Genomic DNA, 6,491 nt, shown 5'->3' with positions numbered 1-6,491 from the left:
CCAGCCCTTCCGAAGTGGAAAGCACCTATTATTACTGAACACTAAGCAGGAGGTTCCATGAATATCAGATCAAAACTGAAAGTGCTTTCTGAAAGCAGTGTGGCCTAACTCTTGCACCAGGAGGAGGAGCCCTTGAAGAGGCCTTGTCCCCGCTGGACATCTTGCACAAGCCGTCCAAACACACCACGTCCATTGTTTCCTCATTCACGAGGAGGGGTATTTACACCTGCTCTGCATGGCTGTGTAAGACTCTGCGGTAGAAGGTGAATAAAGTCTCGGTCCTGGCTCCTGACCGCTCAGTCACAGCAGCGGCTGCCGTTGCGGTCATCAACATGCATCAACATACATCAACAGCATCAACATGCATCAACATACATCAACAGCATCAACATGCATCAACATACATCAACATGCATCAACATACATCAACAGCATCAATATGCATCAACATGCATCAACATATATCAACATGCATCAACAGCATCAACATACATCAACAGCATCAACATGCATCAACATACATCAACAGCATCAACATGCATCAACATACATCAACAGCATCAACATGCATCAACATATATCAATAGCATCAACATGCATCAACATACATCAACAGCATCAACAGCATCAACATGCATCAACATGCATCAACAGCATCAACAGCATCAACATACATCAACAGCATCAACATGCATCAACATACATCAACAGCATCAACATGCATCAACATACATCAACAGCATCAACATACATCAACATACATCAACAGCATCAACATGCATCAACATACATCAACAGCATCAACATACATCAACAGCATCAACAGCATCAACATGCATCAACAGCATCAACATGCATCAACAGCATCAACATACATCAACATACATCAACAGCATCAACAGCATCAACATGCATCAACATGCATCAACATGCATCAACAGCATCAACATGCATCAACAGCATCAACATACATCAACATGCATCAACATACATCAACAGCATCAACAGCATCAACATGCATCAACAGCATCAACAGCATCAACATACATCAACAGCATCAACATGCATCAACATACATCAACAGCATCAACATACATCAACAGCATCAACATACATCAACAGCATCAACATGCATCAACAGCATCAACATGCATCAACAGCATCAACATACATCAACATACATCAACAGCATCAACATGCATCAACATACATCAACATGCATCAACAGCATCAACAGCATCAACATGCATCAACATGCATCAACAGCATCAACAGCATCAACATACATCAACATACATCAACAGCATCAACATACATCAACAGCATCAACAGCATCAACATGCATCAACATACATCAACAGCATCAACATACATCAACATACATCAACAGCATCAACAACATCAACATGCATCAACAACATCAGCATGCATCAACATACATCAACAGCATCAACATACATCAACATACATCAACAGCATCAACAGCATCAACATGCATCAACATACATCAACAGCATCAACAGCATCAACAGCATCAACAGCATCAACATACATCAACAGCATCAACAACATCAACATGCATCAACATGCATCAACAGCATCAACATACATCAACAGCATCAACAGCATCAACATGCATCAACATGCATCAACAGCATCAACATACATCAACAGCATCAACAGCATCAACATGCATCAACAGCATCAACATACATCAACAGCATCAACATACATCAACAGCATCAACATACATCAACAGCATCAACATGCATCAACAGCATCAACATGCATCAACATACATCAACAGCATCAACATGCATCAACATACATCAACAGCATCAACATGCATCAACAGCATCAACAGCATCAACATACATCAACAGCATCAACATGCATCAACATACATCAACAGCATCAACAGCATCAACATACATCAACAGCATCAACATGCATCAACAGCATCAACAGCATCAACATGCATCAACATGCATCAACATGCATCGACAGCATCAACATACATCAACAGCATCAACATGCATCAACAGCATCAACATGCATCAACATGCATCGACACGCCCGTGCTCAGCCGAGTGCCAACAGGGAAGCGTGGCTCTTCCTGGTCTCAGAAGTGTTGACCCAGAGTGCCATTTGAGGGAAACTTCTAGACAACAGAGGTCAGTCTGGAGTACAGAGGTGGCATCAGTGGCAGAGGGGACGTCGAAGGGGCTTTTGTAACCACTGGGAATTGAGAGCACTAGCAGGGGCTAGAGAGGCTGTAGGAGAAGGTGGACCAGAAAGCGAAGAGCTAGCAACCTGCCAGACCATGGGAATAAAGCCTTAGAGAGAGGAAAAGTCCAGGATCACCGTACATAAGACAGAGGAGATTCATGGAAGCAGGAACCAAGACTGAGGTAGGAGAGCTGATGGTCTGGAGATGGGGTGGATGTGACAAGAAGGTTGTCACAACCCATTCCAGAATGTTGACAAGACATCGAAAAGAACAAAGAGCCCGGTGCTTCCACACACTGAGCGAGCAGCTGATACCAGAGACTCTGAAAGGAATTCCGCATGCCAGAGAGAGAGAGAGAGAGAGAGAGAGAGAGAGAGAGAGAGAAAGGAGAGCTCAGGAAGGATAGGGTGGACCTACATGAACAGATAGCAGTGCTCTTCATGTTAAATACTCTCACTATTTAAACAACAGAAAAACAGGTGAGGGGTTCTTTCGTGACGATCTCACAGAGACCTGGATACTACAGACCCCACATTTACCCTGCCCACAGGATTGCTCTGTGAGACGAAGGGCCAAGTGGTCTGTGCCTCTGCTCTGGATGAAGGAAGGAAGGGGTGTTTCAGAAAGCTGTGTTTTCCTGTGCTGGGGATTTCTGATACTTATCTGCACGTTCCTCGTGTGTTAGCCCTCTGATGAGACAGTAATACAGCCTTGATTCTCACGCTAGCATTCCACGACCATTTGTCTGGACATTCTCTGCACGGCTCCTGGTTGCTAGGCTACTCATCAGAACTACTGCCTTTCACATTTCTTCAAGGGTTTCCGTGTATCCACCACTACTTTAACCATGCTCCATTATTTTCCCAAAAACAAAGTGGAATTCATTTGGTCTAGCCATGGTCATATGGTTTTAATCTCTTCATTTTATTAATATATGCATGCTCAGGCTTGCATGAGTATGTGTGTGCATGTGTGTGTGTGTGTGTGTGTGTGTGTGCAGTGCACTCCTGCACTGGTGCTCAGGCTTGTGTTAGTATGTGTGTGTGTGAATGCATGTGTGTGTGTGTGTGTGTGTGCAATGCACTCCTGCACTGGTGTTCAGGCTTGTGTTAGTATGTGTGTGTGCAATGCACTCCTGCACTGGTGTTCAGGCTTGTGTTAGTATGTGTGTGCATATGTGTGTGTGCAATGCACTCCTGCACTGGTGTTCAGGCTTGTGTTAGTATGTGTGTGCATATGTGTGTGTGCAATGCACTCCTGCACTGGTGCTCAGGCTTGTGTTAGTATGTGTGTGTGTGCATGCATGTGTGTGCATATGTGTGTGTGTGTGTGTGTGCAATGCACTCCTGCACTGTTGCTCAGGCTTGTGTTAGTATGTGTGTGTGTGCATGCATGTGTGTGCATATGTGTGTGTGCAATGCACTCCTGCACTGGTGTTCAGGCTTGTGTTAGTATGTGTGTGTGCATATGCACTCCTGCACTGGTGCTTAGGCTTGCATGAGTGTGTGTGCATGTGCATATGTGTATGTGCATATTTGTGTGTGTGCATGCACTCCTGCACTAATTCTCAGACTTGCATGAGTGTGTGTGGGTGCATGTGTGTGTGCATGCACACACGTGCATGCATCTTGCACTGGTGCTCAGGCTTGCATGCCATAGCGTACATGCAAATATCAGAGGATGACTCATGGAAACTGAGTCTCTTCCTCTGCCCATGGATTCCAGGGATGAAACACAAACCATCAGGCTTGGCGGTGAGCGGCTTTGCCTGCCAAGCCATGTCTGTAGCTGTTTTGGCCTTTTAGATCACATTCTGTCTCAGTAAAGATGACCCAATCTAAGAGTTATTCTTAAACTGAGATTTTTCTTTGGCTTTTGAATCGTGTCTGATTATTTTTATGTAAATCACAGTGTTGGTTGTTTCTCTGCGGTCTTAGAACACTGCAGTGCCATCCGTTTCTTATCTCAGCAAGGTGACATGCATCACCAGCTGAATTCTTGAAGCGAGGCTCCTTGCTATTTTGAGTTAAAGGAGATGGTAAATGAAAGTGATTACACTTTCTATAGGCACTGTGGTGTCTCCAGAGGCAGTTTCAGGACCACACTGAATATCAAAATCCAAACTAGAAATGTTTGGTGAAAGCTGAATTACCATGAGCTAACAACCTAGGTGAGATAGAACACCAAGTCTAGGGGTGAATTTTGCTTTTTATTCATAGACTTTGAAGAATACATTTGAGATTCATGAACGGCACTCCTCATATGTGCATCTCTCTGAGCCTAGCGCTGTCCGTCACAGGAACACTGCCGTGGGATTATTTAGTTCCTCTTCTGCTGCATCGTTAGTTATATAAGGAAGAGACCATGTCTGCCCTGTTCATGTCCTTGGTGCAGTTCCTGGGTCGATCGTAACGGTCATGCAACATATATTTGACTATCTAATCAGTGAATGACGACAATAGGCTTCTCCATGTGACTAGTCACACAGAATGCTCAGACATACTTCCTGAATATGTCAGTGTTACCATCGACATCACACTTGGGTCCATAAAGCCTCTGTGAGTCATTTGGTGTTGCAGTTCTCAGCTTTAGATGCAGCTAGAAATGATGCAAAGAATTCACACGAGTCCAATCCCCAGATATCCTGATACAGTCAGTGCAGGTTGTGTTCCAATCTCTGGGGGTCATAAACTGCCCCCAGGCATTGATAACAAACAGCCAAAGCTGAGTTGTCCTGATCTGTCATAACCTCTTCCTTTTATGGATAAAGAAGTTGAGGCCAAAAGACCTGAAGTAATTGGTTTGTCGGTGAGTTTGTGGCAGAGAAAACCTGGGTGCGCTGGTGCTCCAGCCAGCATGCTCTCTGCTGTACCTGGTTTCTCAGATCGGCTCACTCCAAGTCACTTGCTCTTTTTTAAAGTGTATATTTATTATATATACTTTATTTATTTATTTTAAAGTGTATATTTATTATATACAAGCTTCAGAACATGTGTGTGCTGTGAAATGGCTGGATTGAGCGAATTAGCGAATTCACACTTAGAATTTTTGTCACAAGAAGACTAAACATCTGCTTTTTGCATGTTTAATGTCTTGTGTGTGTGTGTGTGTAGGTGAGCATGTGTGTGTGCATGCACGTGTGTGCATGCATGCATGTGTGGTGTGTGTAGATGTGCATTTTTATTTTCCGGGGTAGCTTGTTTTTTTTTTTTTCTCATCAGATGTTGAACCAATGGCATATTACAAGCCCTAAGGCTGATGGGAAATGTTTGGGAGAATTCCAAATGAGAACACATTTGCTGGATCAATCGATCCTTACTTATATTCTCCATAAGATGCAAACTTACTGGCCCTCTCCTACTTCTTCTTTTAGGGATGAAACGTTTTTGTCTGCTGGTCCTGCTCAAACGTTGTCTAGTAGACAGCAGCCCCGTGACCTGCCTCGTCTGCAGAAAACCAGCCGAGTTCTGTGGCTCTAGCCTGGAGCTTGTGATCATGCAATGGCTTCCCTTTCAACACACCGGTGAGGAGCACTCCCCTGCCAAGAACTGAAGGCTCGAATTCTGTAATTCATCAAAGCATTCCCCTAAACACGCTGTCAAATAACCTTTCTTTTCAGGAGGTCTAACCCAATAGCCTCCCAGACCCCAGATGAAACCGAGCTGCGTGTCCACGGTGTGCAGGAAGAACAAAGGAGAAATGACTTCAAAGCAGGACCACTCGTTGCATAACGCCTTGTGTTAAGAAATCCATGGCCCATAAAGCACTTACCTACTTTGTGGGGTTTAAATAAAGCAGAGTGCCGTTCCTTTCTACAGTCATCTTTCTGTCAGAATTCCAGCTATTCTATGACTCAGTGGGTATGTGTCTAGATTTTTAAAACTCTTTTTTTTTAAAAAAATTATTTTGGATAAGAATGAAGAAGTCTTCATATGAAGTTTGTAAAGAAAAGTTTATCTAACAAATGATCTGCTGCATCTAACAGATACACACATTTTATTTCACACTTGAAAGAAAGGGTTGTGAGTGACATTCTAAGAACTGAGGCTTACCCTTATTGGAGGAGCGTTTTCTCTGGACCCTCTATCTGAATGTGCAGCCGTTCATTCCTGCCTGCAGATTGGCTAAAATCTGTGGCAGGGTGGGGGTTGTCGATTTCACCTTGGCTGAGCGTTAGGATACAGACCACCAAAGAGGAAGACGGATCAATGTATACACACGAGAGGCCTTTGCCCCAGTTTTCACAAACCTTGTCTGTAGA

The 6,491-nt window shown here is 43.8% G+C and overlaps 1 long non-coding RNA gene across 1 annotated transcript; it reads left to right on the top strand.

Moving 5' to 3' along the window:
* The first annotated feature begins 4,878 nt into the window (after positions 1 to 4,878).
* On the top strand, positions 4,879 to 6,089 carry LOC142847315 (uncharacterized). The gene is made up of 3 exons (XR_012910141.1): positions 4,879 to 5,038; positions 5,604 to 5,753; positions 5,850 to 6,089. It is a non-coding gene; the product is annotated as an uncharacterized LOC142847315 (long non-coding RNA).
* The last annotated feature ends 402 nt before the right edge of the window (positions 6,090 to 6,491 follow it).

The sequence above is a fragment of the Microtus pennsylvanicus genome, chromosome 3 (assembly GCF_037038515.1).
Source record: "Microtus pennsylvanicus isolate mMicPen1 chromosome 3, mMicPen1.hap1, whole genome shotgun sequence".
Classification (NCBI taxonomy): Eukaryota; Metazoa; Chordata; class Mammalia; order Rodentia; family Cricetidae; genus Microtus; species Microtus pennsylvanicus.
This window is presented reverse-complemented; position numbering and strand designations above follow the sequence as displayed.